The sequence below is a fragment of the Anser anser genome (genome assembly GCF_964211835.1).
Source record: "Anser anser genome assembly, chromosome: 1".
Classification (NCBI taxonomy): domain Eukaryota; kingdom Metazoa; phylum Chordata; class Aves; order Anseriformes; family Anatidae; genus Anser; species Anser anser.
Window position 1 is genome coordinate 103,415,680 of NC_139720.1, and position 17,937 is coordinate 103,433,616.

The 17,937-nt window shown below is 39.6% G+C and overlaps 1 protein-coding gene and 1 long non-coding RNA gene across 4 annotated transcripts in view; both read right to left on the bottom strand.

The window, feature by feature from the left end:
• TSPAN9 (tetraspanin 9) overlaps positions 1-17,937 on the bottom strand; it is a 187,093-nt gene that overhangs the window by 80,040 nt on the left and 89,116 nt on the right. The gene's annotated exons all lie outside the window — the stretch shown is intronic.
• LOC310894747 lies at positions 2,266-16,359 on the bottom strand. Its single transcript, XR_014580133.1, has 2 exons — positions 11,278-16,359; positions 2,266-10,631 (listed from the first exon to the last, which is right to left on the bottom strand). It is a non-coding gene; the product is annotated as an uncharacterized lncRNA (long non-coding RNA).

Here is a 17,937-nt window from a genome sequence, read left to right on the forward strand (position 1 = left end):
TACTCAAAGGTGAATACAGAGACAGCTGTTAAAAAAGCTTATGATACAGCTGAACATAAAACCCCACAAAAATATTCAGAAAGTATTTAAAATTCAATCTGTTTAGAGACTTCAAGAAGCTAACGTACATGACAGATAAGTACTACCTCTCCAACAGCATGGGAGGTGCCAACTATGCATTTGCTCTTTTTGTGAAACAAATCTCAAAAGTAAAACAGCACAGTAGATGTTTAAAAATCAAACCCAGTCTATGCTGCTTTTCTCTAAGACATTTTGTTGTACAGGGCAGAGGAGAAAATCAATTCTACTTGTAATGGCATTACTGTTTATTCGTGACCAGTAGTACATGTGATAGGCAAAACGTTGTTCTAATGGATAAGAAGGCAAAATTTTTCCCTCCAAAAGCTCCACATGAAACCAGCACTGGAATTTCAACTCACAGAAGAACTAATAAGAATTAGAATCATAGAATCATTTAGGTTGGAAAAGACCTCTGAGAGAGCAGATTTAAGAAAGGGAAAATAAATCTGCTGCGCAACAGGAGGTGGGAGAGCAAAAAGTGAGAACCAGCCCTGCAGACACCAAGGTCAGTGAAGAAGGAGGAGAAGGAGATGTTTCAGGCACCAGAGCTAAAGTTCCCCTGGAGCCTGTGGAGAGGACCATGGTGGAGCAGGCTGTCCCCCTGAAGCCCATGGTTTACCACTGTGGAGCAGATCTCCATGAGCAGATAGATGTGGCCTGGAGGAGGCTGCAGCTTGTGGGGAGCCCCCACCAGAGCAGGTTACAGGCCAGACCTGTAGGCTGTGGAGAGGAGACCATGCAGGAGCAGGTGACCTGGCAAGAGCTGCCACCCATGGGGGACCCGTGCTGGAGCAGTTTGCTCCTGATGGATAGACCCTGTGGTACAGACCCATATTGGAGCAGTTCTTGAAGAGCTGCTGCCTGTGGGAAGCCCCTGCAGGATCAGTTCAGGAAGGACGGCATCCAGTGGGAGGGACCCCATGTTGGAGCAGGGGAAGAGAGTGACTGTGAAGGAGCAGCAGAGATGAAGTGTTACCACAACCCCCATTCCCCTGCACAACTTGGGAGGAGGAGGTGGAAGAGGGTGGATGAGGGGAAGGCATTTTTAGAGTGGGTTTTTTTTTTTGTGTGTGTGTGTTTCTCACTTCTCTAGCTTGTTAGTAATAGGTAATAAATTGCTCTAATCTTACTATGCTGAGTCTGTTTTGCCCATGATGATCATTGTTGAGTGATCTTCCTGTCCTTATCTCAACCCTTAAGCCCTTTTCATAATATTTTCTCCCCCTTTCCTTTTGAGTAGGGGGAGTGAGAGAGCAGTTGTGATGGAGCTCAGCTGCTCAGCTTGGTAAAACCACCACACCTTGACCAAAAAACCCGAAGTTCTGCCAGTTACACTGGGCTCAGAGCCTGATTTACTGGCTCTTCCTGTTCTTCACCTTGTCATTCCCTGTAACTAGAGGGATAGGGGAAAACACTATTTGTGCTCTTGATCTAGTTGTTCCAAGGCTCTGAAGGCTCTTTTGATTGCCCTTGGACTTCTTCTTGGAGCTTCAATACCGCCTACCTGGAAAATCAACAGCAGTAGAAATCCAAGGGCAGAACCAGGGCAGGATGCTTTCTCTTCACATACCTAACCTGGGCCCCATGGAGGCAGCAGGCCTCCCTGTGAAGTGGGTCTGGTCTGCTTATTGGGCTTTTTGTTCCCTTCAGTAGGGAGTCTCTTAGGAAGTTTTTCAGGAGACTGCTATAGTACCTTGACAAAATTTGCTTTAGAAAATATTGCTTTGCTAACTATTCCATATCTAAAACTCACTCCTCACCATTACAGCCAGGAACAACTTCACTGTTCTCTAGAGTTCTTAACTCACATTTTTGAATTAACTCCCTCACTCTGAACATCCCTTTCAGCTCCCTCAATAAATGGGTCCATTCGAGCATAAGACAGCAAGGTGCTGAGTCATCACTCAACTCCCACTGAAAATACAAAGAGCTGAGCATAACAGTAATTCCTTCCATTGACTGACTATCTCTTTTTTCACTTCCAGCTAACTTCATTCCAATTCCTTCTATTACAACTGCTTGACTACTTGCTTTCCAGATGCACCCTTGCCCTTTCTTTTCCTCACTTCCTTTGTTGATGGTAACAATTAACAAGTCTGGTCCCTCAAAATCCATGTTTAAGAGCTTTTTTTTTTTTCCTATTAAAAAGGCAGGTATTTTTTGTCAGTAATATATTCTAGATTATTTTTCTTTCTTTTTCCGCTTATGCCTTTTGACTCATGTTTTAGAGCTTTTCTCACAAACTGCCAGGGCTTATGCTTTGCCTAGTTTTCTGGATTGTTTTCTTTTCAGCTAGTATTTTGAATAATCACATGGCTCTGTGATCAAGAGTTTAAGATAATTCTTCAATTATTGGAGATACAAAAATCATGATATTTGACAATATTGAAATCTTTCCAATACTAATTGCTACATCGCTATCATCATTTGCTGTTAAAGTTTTCCCATTCACCTATACTGGTTTCAAATGGAACTTTAATTCAGTCAAGGAGGGCATCACCATTAGGTGTCCTGTATCTATCTATCCATTCAGTGCTTGCACACTCACTTCATAATTAAAAACAAAAAAATGGGTACTATACAAAGAGAAGGAATTTTGTTTGGATCAAGAAGGCATCATAGCAAAACCAAATCTGGCCAATGTTGATGGAACAAGCATCTCAAAAGGAATACGCAGTACTGCAAGGGTTTAATAGAGCTGGATAATTCTTTCATAAGTTTAAGAGACTCTTCATTGCTTAATTTAGTCAAAACATAGTGAGAAGGAACAAAAAACAACGACAAACACATCCCCAAACCCATAATTGTAAGAACCCATCTCTCTTTTCCATTCTCTGCATTCCTGCTCACTATACCAAGACACACCACAAGCATTACGCTCCTGGGTGGTCATGTTCAGCTGCTAAGAGGCAGTGATAACACCTCAAGGAGAATACAGATGAAAAAAAAAATTAAAACTTACTTCCATTAAGCAGTCAAAAAATATCTGTGCATTCTGTCAGGGGATTGGTTTTCAACAATAAAAAGAACAGAAAGAAAAATGTTTTGAGATCTCCCAGTCTAGCACAAGTAGTGCAATGTAAAGAATTATTCTGTTCCTCAGGCTGGGCTGTTTCTAAAATCACTTGTGCTCAGAAGTGCCATTCAAAAGTATGCAGAGGTGAGGGGGTACAGGGGGAAGTGTCGGGGCCATGACAAGCCAATAGGGAAGAGATCTTACACTTACCTCACTGCTGGGACACGTGCAGCTCAGTTGCTGTGGTTTACACAAACTGACTTGCCAAACCACTTTTTATATTTGGTTCCTTAAAGGCAAACGAACAGCAAGTTCTTCAGGGAATGACTGAATGAAAACTCCACTTTTCCAGGGCTAATTTTTACATAAACTAGGATCATAAAAAGTAACTATACTCTAGGGCACTAACATAAAGAGCAGATGTGTTTATGGTGTTCCCCAAATCGCATGCAAATAGCAAGATTTCAACAGTAGCTCTAAGAGAGCCATTTTGCAAGCAGGTGGTTTGGAGAAGAGTCCAAGATTCTCTCCTCAAGATTTTTCTGATCAGAGAATACTCTTCTTAAAGCAGCAACATTAATCTGACACTAAGTGTCCTTTTCTCCTTGCTATCAAAGACAGAGGACAAAGCACAGAAAGCTGGACCACCTAAGCTGCTTAAAAAGCTATGCAACATTTTCATTAGTGACAAAGTATAGAATGGCTTGGGTTGGAAGGGACTAAAGATCATCTAGTTTCAACCCTCCTGCCATGGACAGGGACACCTTCCACTACAGCAAGTTCCCAAAGCCCCATCCAACCTGACCTTGAGTACTAACAGGAATGGGGCACCCACAACTTTCCTGGACAACCTGTTTCAGTGCCTCACCGCCCTCACAGTAAAGTATTTCTTCCTACTGTCTAATCTAAAACTACCCTATTTCAGTTTAAAACCATTAACCCTTGTTCTATCACTACATGCCCTTGTAAAAAGTCTCTTTCTATCTTACTTATAAGCCCCCTAGTAGCTGCACTAACCACAGCAATCACCAGTTATGTGAGATTCTCCATCCCAGTACAAACCTCCCCAAGAGTACGTGAAACATTCAGTGGAAAATGAAAGAAGAGTATGAGCTGGGACCATATGTATTCTTCACGGCATCTTAAATGTAAGCTCTGGAACAAAGTACTACTCCCCTTTCTGTGTTCATTGTCATTTACACAACAGAAAAAGGATAACAGAGATAAATCACCTTTTTCAAGAGTCATTTAACTCCTGCAGAGTCTACAAACATTCTGTACATTCGGGATTCAGCATCACTTCAAAACTGTCTGCAGAATTACTGAATTCAAAAATCTCTAACACCCTGCAAAGACCATCATCATCTAGAGGTCCTAAGAGAAGTAAGAACAATATTGCAGTTGAGAACTTTAATCATACCTCAGGAGACATGGGTTCAATTCTCAGCTGTTCCATAAATCATTCATTAACTGTATTATATATTTACATATTCCAACTCACCATCTATAAAATATATGGAGAAGTATTTCCTGGGTTTGCCTAACCCATTTCAGATCCATCTCTCAGCTGTTGGGAGCATCTTTTACTCTCTCTTCATTCAGAATCTCATCACACACAACCTCGGTCGCTGAGAATTACCCTGATACGGCACTTTAGGCAAATATCAACATAAGCATATGTCCACACTGTGCTCCACTCCAGGTTACCTGCAGGGTCCCAGAAGGAATGGTAGACTTGCATATGCAGATAAGATAATCGAAGTTAAAGCCTCCTCCCAGGACTAACTTCTTGGCTAGCAGGTACATACCACGTACCAGGGCATGTCAATTTTAGGCCTCTCTTTGGAGCTCACCTATCAGCTCTTTACTTCCTTCAATCTTCCCATAAGCCTAGCAAAACGTGACTGCAACAGCCTGTCAGATCATTCTGAAACTATTTGTGACCAATAAGCAAATCAGCAAAAAACAACTCTTTTCTATTTCCAGCTCCAACTCTTTGAGAGAAAGATTATAATTATTAGGACAATATTATTTTATGTGACAATGATGACACACAATCCCTCTTGCAAGGAGCTGCATTTTCCATTCTAGAAAAAGATATTTTCTGCCCTGAGCAACAAAAATTTAAACCTTACTACCCTGTGTTTTGTATCAGGCACGACTATCTCACTGTAACCAGTGTTATATTTTTTTTTTCCCCATCAGTCATGTTTGTTTTCATACAGACTTTTTTCTGCTGACTCTGAAATCTGAAATATCCACCTTCCCATTTAGAGACAAATTGAGCTATTTTCTTCTGCCACATTTTGACTCATAGCAAAGCATTTGCCAGGCAAGTTCTGCTCTTTGAGAAGTTGTTGCGACACTCTTGTACAAGGTATCACAGATTCAATGAAGCAACTATTTCTGTCAATCATGTAGATACACTCCTGGGCTTGATAGTGATAAAAGTAGGAGGAGTGGAAAGACCTCCAGGTTATCTCAGACACGAAAATCAACAGCCAAAACTGGCCAATCCCAACTGGCCAATTGGCCATTGTATAGGACTTGAACCATGTATGGATAGAATATTCTGAACGCAGATGACGACAATGGGTCAGTCCTAGCTGACTACATACCCAGGCTAGCCTGATGTAGCAACAGGGCAAAAGGACCTACAAGAAGCCGTTGTCATCTCACACAAGTTACACATTGAACACCTTCCTCAAAGAACTCCTAGATATGAGGTATGTAACCTTGGAACATTCCACTGCTGAGAAGTCTAATTCAAATCTAATAGGGTTGGAAGAGCTAGGCACCAACGAGATACAAATGGATGTATTAAGTAACACTTTCATTCAGCTCTCAGATTGCGAGCAGCATAGCTAATAAAATGTCAGCTTCCTGGCTTGCTAATCCAGAGGCGGTTACAACTACAGAGAAAAAAAAAAAAAAAAAGGAAACAAAAAAAAAAACCACAGAAAGATGGTCTCTAGAAAGACCTCTAGCAGACAGCTGACCTGACTAAAAGTGAAGTATACTTCCCTACATACATGTCATACTGCAAGACTCTGGTCAGGAAAGGTATTTACTTTGTATCTCAGATGCCCACCTTGTAACCCAACAGAAAGGTAAGCAAAGTCCCTAGTGAAGTACTTCGAAATTTGAAGAAGAAAGCTGTATTAACTTTCCTTGTGCCTTCAAGATCTTCATCTTAATTTTTTGTTAGTTTTCATTTCAGTGGGATTAGCACAAGAAAAGTATAAGGCTCCTCCTGAGCCCTGACTTTATTGATTTATTTTATTTATGCTCATTAAAGGCAGCAGTAAAAAACAAGGTGCACACAACTCCAAAGCAAACCTGGATTCTCCCAAGTCCCTGTGCTCTTCTGATTTTTAACCTCTAGTTTTTGCTTAGCAAATGGGAAAAATAGAAGATCACTCATCTACAACACAGGTAACCTCAATATAAAACACCCTCATATTTCCCTCTGCCAGTGTCTCCTAAATCAATTTGGAAACATCACAAGACATTTTTTTGTGAGCAAATATATTAAAGGAAACCTCTGTAAAGAAATAGTGTCGAGGTTGCAGCTCAGTGGCAGCTATGGCAGTGCCATCAGCTTGTACACCCTATGCTGTGGCAAGTCCACATGAAGTCATAAATGGAGCTCTTTATGCTCTTGCCATAGGCTCACATGGGTACACATTAGTCCAGAATGAACACGAATCTCTTTTATGAAACCACACTATTATAAGTTAGAAGAATGGATTCATTTAAGCAGGTCTTCCCAATTCACTACCTTTGAATAAAAAATGTTAAATAAAAGCTCATGTCATTTGTCAGCTGAAATGTATTTTCTCTGTATTGTTATATTTGAATGACTATGCTCTGAAAACAATTTTAAAAGGTCCCTTCCTAAGTAGTAACTTACACAGCAACTAAATCACAACGAGTCATGCCAAAAAGAGGGAGAGAGGGAGAGGACCAACAACAGCAAAACCATTAAAAAAAATCTAGAACCACAGTACAAGACTTGATTTTCCAACTATTTGCACAACCATTGTGTTATAAAACAACTTCACTGAAAGCCATACAGTCTATTTAAAAGGTATATTAAAATGGGCTCAACTATTGCCAAATACTCAAAGAATACGTTAGGCATATTCATGGTCTAGCGTATCCAGTCTTTCTCCAGTGTCCACTGTTTCACCCTGGAGAACCAAATACGTTTGTACCCTTTTCTTTCTCCTCCCTTTTGCTAGGCAAAAGGCTGCCCCTGCTGAGTCTCAAAGAGTTGAGCCATGCCATACCATCAGAACAATTCCAAACTCCATTATGTATAATGTCATGTTCTCCAGCTGTGTTTCTTAAACCACTTTTAAATTAAACTAAGGAACTTAACTTACTTAGTTAAACTTAACCAAAATAAGCACCACAAATACTACTTAATCTTTCAGAGGAAAAATAACTCAGGGCCCATCCAGAACAGTGATGACATGTCATGTCTCTGTGGAAAGCTCTATGGTCCCAAGGTTTTTCCTTTCAGGCATGCCTTCCTGATTCTGTACGCTGCCTTTTGTTTCCTCACTGCTGTGCTTATACAGCACTAAGACAGGTCTTAAATCTATATAATCCTAAGCAGCTGTAATTCAGTAAGCCTTTTTTTTCCCCCTTCATGCTATTGGATTTGAAAATTTCCTTTGCTAGGCCTGCCCACAACACTGCCCATAACACAGATAACCTTAAGCTGACTAGTCAGAAAATACATTGCATCAACGACCAGCCATAAATCTGCACTGATACAGAGGCAAAAAGAACCACTGCTGAAACGAATGTCACATCTGATTGCAGTCTTGTAAGAAGAGAGGTAGGAGACACCACAGGGCAGCAGCAATGAAGGAAGAAGCCTTCCTCTCTCCTAAACTGCAATGAAGCAAGAAATTATTCTGGAGGTCATTACTGAGATGGTACTGCAATTATCATTTCTAGAAACCTTTAGCAATAATTTGAAATCAGAAACAAGGCTCTTTATAAAGTGCTGAGCTCTTCTTTAAAACCTAAGAGAAAAAAAATCTACCTATTATCCACTCAATAGTTTGAAGTCATGTCAGACAAACTGCGTGCATGCTAGCATGCTGCTATCTGATTTTTAAAAGCAATGTCTCACACAAGTGCAAATGAACCCTCTCTCAGCTTTCTCTGATGGGGGCTGGGAAAGAAAGCAAATAAGCAAGCAGCTGTTATTCCTCAGAAACCTGATCATAACCTGATCAGGATCTTTGCTTCCCCTACTCAGTTACCAAGTTTTGAATGATAGCAGGGCAGGTAGGATATTAGTACGAACAAAACTAAGAGTGGACTAGAGATAGGCAAGTGTATAGCTAGGCTTGGGACACCAGCAAACTGCATGACATGGATCCTGACAAAAAGAAGGAAGAAGAGACTAGGGGCCAACAGAGAAGAAGAAATGGAGGAAGCTTTTATCCTCTCCATTATCTTTGATATTTCTTTATGATGCAGATATAGCACAGCTCTAAAAGCTGAGTATGGTTTCACACATATAAAAATAAATAGTGTTGTTTTCCTCCTTTCATATTCATTTTTATGCACATCCTCCTTGAATACGGTTGTTGAAGAGCTCTTTATAGATCCAGAATCAGGATCTCGCAACCGGGATTGTAAGACTTCTTGAATAATAGGCAAACACAATTTCTGCTTGTATCTGGATGGCTTATTTCTCCTTTCTGTTGTTTTGGCTCATTGTTTTAGTAGAGTACTACCCTCCTGATATAGATTCTTTCGCTCTCCTGAGAATTTCCCAAGACACAGGTATTAAGATAGGCAACACCTATGGACGAGTTATAAACACAAACACAAAACAAGGTGCGACGTCACCCAAAAATATCAACATCAGGGGTACAGGAGATAAAAACAACCTTGAGGAATAACAAATCTTTTCCCACCTTTTGCAGGTCACCTTTTGAGATAACAAATAGGAAATGCTGCAAAGAAATAGGTTTCAGGAGAAACACATTCCAGGGTAAGAAGCACAGTGAGAAAATAAAAGCAGTGGCCAGCAAAATTAGGAGTAAGTGACAACTGTAATACCAGTAAAATTTCTGATGTCTATTTGTAGGACAAAGAAGGAAATTCATCCTTGTGTTTCTAATTTGAATTTATGGGAGAAGTGTATAATTCAGTGGATTTTCAGCATGTAAAATACAGCAAGTATTTAAGCTTTCCAAAAGCATGCCTTGCTCCAATCAGGATAAGCCATTTAGAATAAGCTGGGGAGGGGTTCATTAAATCACTTGTTTGTTATTCAGACCACAGGAATGTGAATTATATTGGCAAAATGAATCAATCATACAGCAAAAGCTCCAGATATTCTCTGGAGTCTACATTAATCAGCCTGACAAGATGTCACTAAGGATTGGGTCAGGCTCATAACACCGCATCCAAGCAGTTGGGAAAAAAATCCCCGAGACTGCTGAAATAGGCAACAGTTCAGTCATTTAAAGTTGTCCCCAAAGGCTTGTGTCAACCCTTTATTACTGCTCACACACAGTTGTAGAAGCTTTTAAGTGAGAAACCTGCATTCCTGGACCCTCTAGAAATGTGTGTGTTGTGGAAACAAGCCTGATTCCAGCAATTTTCTGTGAGGACAAGCAAGACGAAGTATCCTGAAAAAAATATGTTTGGGATCCAACATAGCCCTCTGAAGAAAACATATTTAAGAACATGAAGAAGTGGCTAAAACTAGGACACACCAAAACAGATACACCTCTGGGAAACACACAGAGTTGTCATGGAGTCACTTCAATAAAGCACTTTAAAAAACAAAACAAAACAAAAACAACCAACAACTATATTTCTACAGATGATTTTTCATACATACACTTTTTTTTTTTTTTTTTCCAATTTTAGATGTTTCCTGTCTTAACCCAAGGTAAATCCAAAATACAAAGCAACGTTTAAAAACACTTGAGCAAAACACACTAAAAATTAAGTTTTTTTTCAAAAAAAAAGTACTCACACTTCCCCAGCCCCAGTAAAAAACATGAAATCATGAACTCCTGAAATCTCTTGATTCTGATATAAAGATAATCTTTGACTGAGATTCTGATATAAAGAGAATCTCACTTTGTTAGTGAGACTAAACATAACAGACAAAACAAGCACTTTGTGGACTGCAGGAGCTCAGATCAGACCAGAAATACAACTGCTGTAGAAGCAAAAAAAATTAGTAAGCAGTTCAGATAAATACTGTGAAGCAGTATAACACATATAGCAATGCATAAAATCAATATACTATACCAGAGAATACAGTCACACATTGCTGCTGCTTGGATGCAGGAGGGAAAAGATCGGTGTCTTTGTTCTTGTCAGCACTTGTGCCATCTGTACATTCAAGCTGGATGGAGTTTAAATGTGACTTAGTGACACAGCTGCAGGATAGGCTACAAAAAGTGCTGAATGGCTCAAAGAAGCAGAAGTATTTAGCTGAAGTGTTCTTCAGAAGAGACTGCAAGGGAAAGCAGTCAGATCCATTCTTTCAGGGAATAAATAATAAAAGAATGAAAGTGTTAAATTGCAGCAATATAGTAGGAATGTAAATGCTCAAAAGTGAGGATGAAAAGTTTTCTGTCATTGGAGTAAAACTTCATCTAACTGAACTCATATGGAGTGCTGTGCGTGCCAATATTTTAAATTCTACGTTAAAAGCTACACCACCCTGCACCACAACAGCATGAATATTAGTGTAAGCATCTAAATCATGTCCCAGGCTGCATTGGCAAGATTGTATTCAGCACATCAAGGGATACAATTATTTTACTCTTCTCAGTACTTGTTACACCACACTTGGAATGCTGTGTCCAGGTTTGGTCCTCCCAGAAGACATTAAAAACTTGGAGACCATCCAGCAGAGTGCCACTAAGACAAGCAATAGGCACAAGTTGCTGAGGGAATTTTTGTGTGCATATGAGAAAAACTGAAAACAAATGGAATGAATTGATAAATAGTGAAATAAATTACCAAAAGAAATGATGGAATCTCTCTTTCAGTAAACACTCAAGGCTGGGTATTATAATCTAAGGCCTTGCTTTCAGTAGAAGGTTGGACAAGATGGTCTACAGAGGTCCCTATCAACCTAAACTTTCTATGATTCTATAATCTAAACACTAATCTAAACTCACCTCGAGTACTGTGTGCAGTTCTGGGCACCACAGCACAAAAAGGACATTAAACTGTTGGAGAGTGTCCAGAGGAGGGCGACGAAGATGGTGAAGGGCCTAGAGGGGAAGACATATGAGGAGCAACTGAGGTCAGCCTGGAGAAGAGGAGGCTGAGGGGGAACCTCATCGCAGTCTACAACTTCCTCGCGAGGGGGAGTGGAGAGGCAGGTGACCTATTCTCCGTTATCACCAGTGACAGGACCCGTGGGAATGGTGTTAAGCTGAGGCAGGGGAAGTTTAGGCTGGACATCAGGAAGAGGTTCTTCACAGAGAGGGTGGTTGCACACTGGAACAGGCTCCCCAGTGAAGCAGTCACTGCACCGAGCCTGTCTGAATTTAAGAAGCGATTGGGCTGTGCACTTAGTCACATGGTCTAAACTTTTGGGCAGACCTCTGCGGTGCCAGGAGTTGGACTTGATGATCCTTATGGGTCCCTTCCAACTCGGGATATTCTATGATTCTATGAAATATATACTATGATCTAAACATCTGCTATATACTGTAATATCTACTGTAACTTCATTTTTACATTAGAATTTCTCTGATTTTCCTTCACATTCCACTAATGAAATAAAATAAATAAAAACAATAATGACAAGCAGAAAGGACAGTTCACTGTTTTTCAGAACGACTGTCAGCATCTCTTGAACTTATCATCAAGCAGTAGGGTTAAAAGCAGGTTCTCTTTCACACAATGCATAATTAGGCTACTGAACTTACTGCCACAGAATTTCAGAAGGCCAAAAGGATAAATGACTTAAAAGGCATTACATGATTTTGTTCAATTCCTTTAGTGCCTTTTAAGCAGGAAGGATAGACCTGTCACCTCTAGTTTAAGAAATCCCTAGCACCCACTGGAAGCTGGGAAAGTAAGTCAGGAAAATATTATTTACACCATTTTGTAACTGCTTAGAGTTGCAATCTTCTTCATCTACACTCAGGATATTTGAACTTCTGGTTTCATCTAATATATCCATTTTTTTATTCAAGCCTCATTACAAGAAGACAAATCAAACCAATATAAATCAAACACAGTAGTCTCAGTGTGTAACCCTACTACTACGGTTTATTTGGGTCATCAGTTTAGATGCTCACAGAAGAACGATAGAAGCCTTAGCACTACGATTTAATAAATCATGAAACACAATAATGCTTTATTCCAACTGAGATATAAAAGGGAGAACAGGCTGAGAAAAAAAAAAAAAGGACAAAATCCAATAATAGTGACAGTTTCCATATCTACCAAAAGGCAGACAGTGAAAATTCCCAAGAAAATAGCTTCCAACCTGCCAGAGTAACAGATAGCTCTATCACACCAAGGTCATATATCACAGCCACCTCCACAGGTCTATGAGCAAAGTAGATAACACCTAAAAACCAAACAAACACAACAAAGTACACCCCATAAGACACAAAACCAATGTAGCACTGAAAGACATAAACCCAACATCCTGGCTGTGGAATAAAAAGATCCTACCTACCAAAGAGTTCTTTCTACATTTTACCCACTGAAAAGGTCATTAAAGCAAAAGTTTGACAATTGAAGACACACATACAGACGGCTTCAAAGGCTCGGAAAAGCAGAAAGAACCGTTATTGCCAGATATGCAACAGGAAGCTTTTTCATCTTAATTCTTCTACCTTTTTTAAGTGTTTATTTTGGTTTATTTATTTACCATTCATGAAATTATTGTATTAGCTAGTTTGGAGTCACAAAATAACTTATTTTAATGGACACCACAAAGAGAGATATCTCTTCACCTTGGCTCAAGTCCATTGGTTGACAGTCTCAAGACGACAGCTTTAATTTTCTTAGGGACACGTTACAGGTAGTGGGGAGTTTTAGGATTTTTGTTACATGACATGAGAAAACTTCCACTCTTCTAGGTAATTCTGGAAGCCAGTGACATGCTAGACTTCTGGAGAGCACAGCCTGGATCGTTTTAAGGTACTGAACATGAAAGGAGTTTTATGCCTGTGGACCATGCTGTACAAGCATGCAGAGTTCAGAGGTGTCTTGCCTGCGCCAAGTCTCCCACAAGGCACTGGGCATAACAGATAGCCTGTTGCTTACGACACTTATGAAAGACTTGAGAGGTCCAGATTCAGTTTAACTTTGTACAAAACATTTAGTAGGGCACATCTACACCATGGATATAGACAGACGTAAGCTCTCTGCCCAAACTAATCTGGAAATGAAAGTGCAGGGAAGACCGCAGCAAAAGACACCCAAGCTCATGGTATGTAACAGGCAGGATTTCTAAGCTCACGTACAATGCCATGCACACACAGCCAAACAGAACTCCATACGAGCATATCTGTACTACATGTGGACTTGCTAGTTCTGGTCTCCAATAGCTTTCAGCTCTCTAGACTGTGCTCCACTGTAGGTATTCTCTTTGTTTTGGTGGCTTTCCACCTGTTTTATGAGGATAAAAGCACTGCCGGTACTTACAAGGTGTCAAGAGGATAAACACATCGAATGGTCTTATGGGACTAAGTTTTACGGCAAAAGATGTAATGTCAATTCCTTAAAACAGCAGAAGTGGAGATGACAGGGCAATCAGAACTCTGAGGAAAGAGCAATTAAGATGAGAAAGTTGTCCTTTCTTCACAACCTCCCCCCAGGTTGAACTGGCTTTTTTTGCAGCCAAAGGACACCGCAGAAAAGGCACTCTTTGGGAACATGGCGATAGCTAGAATAACCGGAATGGATGGTGAACGAGTATATAGGACAGCAAGATTCTTAACCAGCAATTTAGTTTAAAACTGCTTTGAAATGACGTGAAATGAGATGTTTACATTTCTGAACTACAATCCATTGACAGGCAGCTCTTTTACCTGCTTAAGAACATAATTGGTTGGAAGTTCTCCAAGACAACACAGAAGAAATGAGGCTTGTGAAGAATGCAAGCTACCCAGCAATGACACAGCTACTAACAAAATATAACATCCAGCAACATTACTTAAAGATGTGCTTAATAAATCAATCGAGAACCCTAAAAGAAGAACAAACCTCTGACTCAGAAGCAGCCTTCCTGGTAACTGAAAGTTACCTCAAGTTACCAGCAGAACAACTTTCAGTTACTAGATACCGATATAAGTCAAACCATCTAAAAGGAAAAATCAGAGGACCTGCTACAGGCTCAGGTGCAAAAATCTAATGAATCAGAAGTGATCAGCTGCAAAACTGTTCATGTTAGATTTGCAAATCTTATGTGGATTTTAGTTCTCTGAGCTACCAAATTAAGTGAATCTTATTGTACAGTGCCAATTTTTACCCCCTCTCATTTTTGCACCATTTCAGAATGTACACCATTACAGTGATTGCACATTACGGCATACAGAGATTATTACATATGACAGAATTACTCTGAGTTAACTGCTTCCATTGTTAACTATTACACACAGTATTTGCAGAGTAAGCTGTTTGGTTTAACTTAACATGCTTTTCATTGCATGTGCAGCATAGCAGAAACATGCGCACAAGCAACTAATACATCTCTGCTAACTACTAGTAATTCGTTAAGCTGATGAAACCCTACAGCTTACAGTTGTCTGTTCATAACCTTCTTTTCTTTGAAAGCTCATTGTATTCTTGCTTCAGTCCTCTTAACCACACAAAAATCAAAAAAAAAAAAAAGAAAAAATGCTTATTTTAGTTCAAAAAACTGTAAATCACAGCTCCTTATAATTTTGAAATTAATAGTTCTGTAAGCAGCAAGAGATTAGCACACCCATTTCTATTGATTTTAAATCCTTGCAATGACTCTCAATGCATGTTATATACTTCCCAGTCACACAGGGATGTTTCAAGATGCTGCTTTTAAGAATCAACAGTCATGCAGTGACTTTCTACAGTTTGTACCTACAGCCCTTGAAATTGTACCTGAATGCACTTGAGAAAGAAATATGAAGAAGTATACAAAAGAAATCAAAAAGATACAAATTCAGTCTCTGACATTTCATGACCAGTATTATATTGGAAGAAAGACATATAGACAGTAGTTCAATGTATTTTCAAATGTATGCCTCTCTGGTGCACTGATTAGAGTGTCTCTCTGGTGCACAAGGGTTTACATTTAGGAGAGTCAGAAGACAGGCAAAAAGACAGGAGTAGCAAATTCAGCTTGCAATGAGGACCAAGCAGACTCAACAAGAATCCATGGGTGCACAATTCCTTCCCACTAAAATGGAAGCAACAATTTTCTTTTAAATTATTAATACTTTTGACTCTGAAAAATTAATTCTCATATACTGCATTTAACAACAAACATAGAAAACTCAAGGAAACAATCAAAGATATTGCTAGCTAGACACGCTGTGCTTCAGCTTCCATTCTCTTCCAAGGGATGCAAGGACAACCAACAGCTAGAGAGTATAGAGGCACTGGGTGAGAAACCAGATGAAAGCCCATGTGGCAACTGTGACACTAAACATTTACAGGTGGGTTCAGACTGGTTACTAATGCTATAGGGACTTGACTGTGACTTGTTAAAGGACAACCACAAACACGAGCTAGACGAATAGTAATGCTGTGGCAAACCTAGCACCACCTGCACTACCTCAGCAGTGATAAACCTGTTTGCCATGGTGCCAAATTTTGACAGACACTAATGGAGATAAATGACAGATGACTTTTGAACTTCAAACCAGCAGCAAGCTCCAAGAATATTCAATATCCCTGCTAAGCTGGATGGTGTAGCTCAATGAAAGAGGCTTGGACAGCAATGTGAACTTTTGCCCGGTTCAGGAAAAGATGGAGGAAAGAACAATCACCCCAAATTTCCAAACACTTGGAAGTTTAGCTATGGCTGCTGAATACATGCAGCAATTTAAGTTGCTCCTAAGCAGCAAGGGACTGAGCTGAATAGATCTGAATAGAATTAGATCTAATTTGTTTCAGAAAGTTCTGAAATTGCTTTGGGTTCAATGTCTGCAGCCTTTTCTCTAAATTGATATTAAAATGATTAAATTTTATGTCATCGCCACAAAAAGCTCTGCAAATATTCACTGTTTAATAACACACCTCCAGCCACATAAGGTCCCTTTACTTTTCTTGGAAGGTGTAATTTATTTATACCTTCAAGGTATTTAAAGCAGAGTCCGAAATATTCATCAGAATTCCTCCTTTAATTCCAAGTTCCAGTGAGTTGCTGAAAGACTGGGTAACCTTACCAGTGATGTGTTATGAACACAGAGGAACTACTAACTATGCTATACCAAATTATCTGCAACAACTTGGCTGCCCCCTTGGAATGTCTTAACTTTATGTACAGCAAAACCCCAATTAACTGAACATCACTTTCCAAAAACTGAACTACATTCCCTCATCTTTTCTACTCAGGTTGTGTTCTTCATCAGCAACATTTAAATAAGCAAATCAGATGCCCTCTCAGACAGCCAGACAATGGAGTTACAAGCTTATCCTATTCTACTTGCGTGAGGAAGATTATACCCCTTTGGATCAGCCTCTTGCAGACATACTAACCAGGAAGGCAGCACAAAGAGACATAAAGGGAGCATGCTGACAAAGGCCAAGTCAAGCAGCTTACTGATATGTTCTACAGGAGCTTGTGAGTCCAGAGGTAAGTAAGATACATTGCAGTTATTAAGATTATTCAAAGTTAATAATTCTACACCATGATTACAACCATAGCCTTATAAAAGTTGGTATTTTGGTTATTTTTAAAAACTGGGGACTTGAGACACAGAAGCTGAAGAGATTTGCTTAAGGTCACACAGCCGGAGGATACGAAGAATAGAACTTGAATATTCTTCAAGAGGTTTAACCCCCAGGAAGGCTGGGGGTTGTCACATGCTTTCTATTTTGAAATTCTTATTCTGCTTCTCACTTTCAAAGACTATATACCTCTGCATATACAAATGAGGAAACTATATACAGCAGACTACATTATAACTGATGTATAAAACAGATCTGCTTTTTGAGTTATGAATCAACTCATCATTTATCCAAAATAACAGATACAAATGGCCCTCACACCTACCTACGTCTGGAGTAAACTCCTCTGCACTGAAGGAAAACAAAATTAATTATTTAAAAAAAAAAAAAAGCACCAACTGATTAAATATGGTGTTAGTAAAGAGCAGTAAGTGAGAGGAACACCATGAAAAGCGCCATATCGGATGTCTCCCTTGTCAAGTTTCAACTGCTTAGACTCGCTCCCCTAAAAACAGTTATGGGGCCCCCACCACCTGGATTAACCAGTCTAACTCAGTTCTGAAGCAATCCTTGCTATTTTAAAATAAAAATAGTCTCAGGCCTCAAATCAAGTTTGATTATTAAGCTATAATGTCACATTACGGTTTTCTTAATGGAGTTTATTTACACCATATTCATTAGGACACCACAGCTTTTGAACTACATATTGCATTTTTTTCTCTCAGCCAAAATGCTGACATGCAAAAATATTTGTCTAATTGTACTCCAACACTGATGTGCATGTTTACATAGGCAAACTAAAGAGTGGTATACCATCTGGAGGGGAAACAAACTAAATGCTGGACTCTTTTCACAGCTTTTCAAATCCCTATTAAAAACTGAGTTCCTCCTGCTAATGTGACTGAACATATTAGCCTTTAGAAAATTAAGACCTCTGC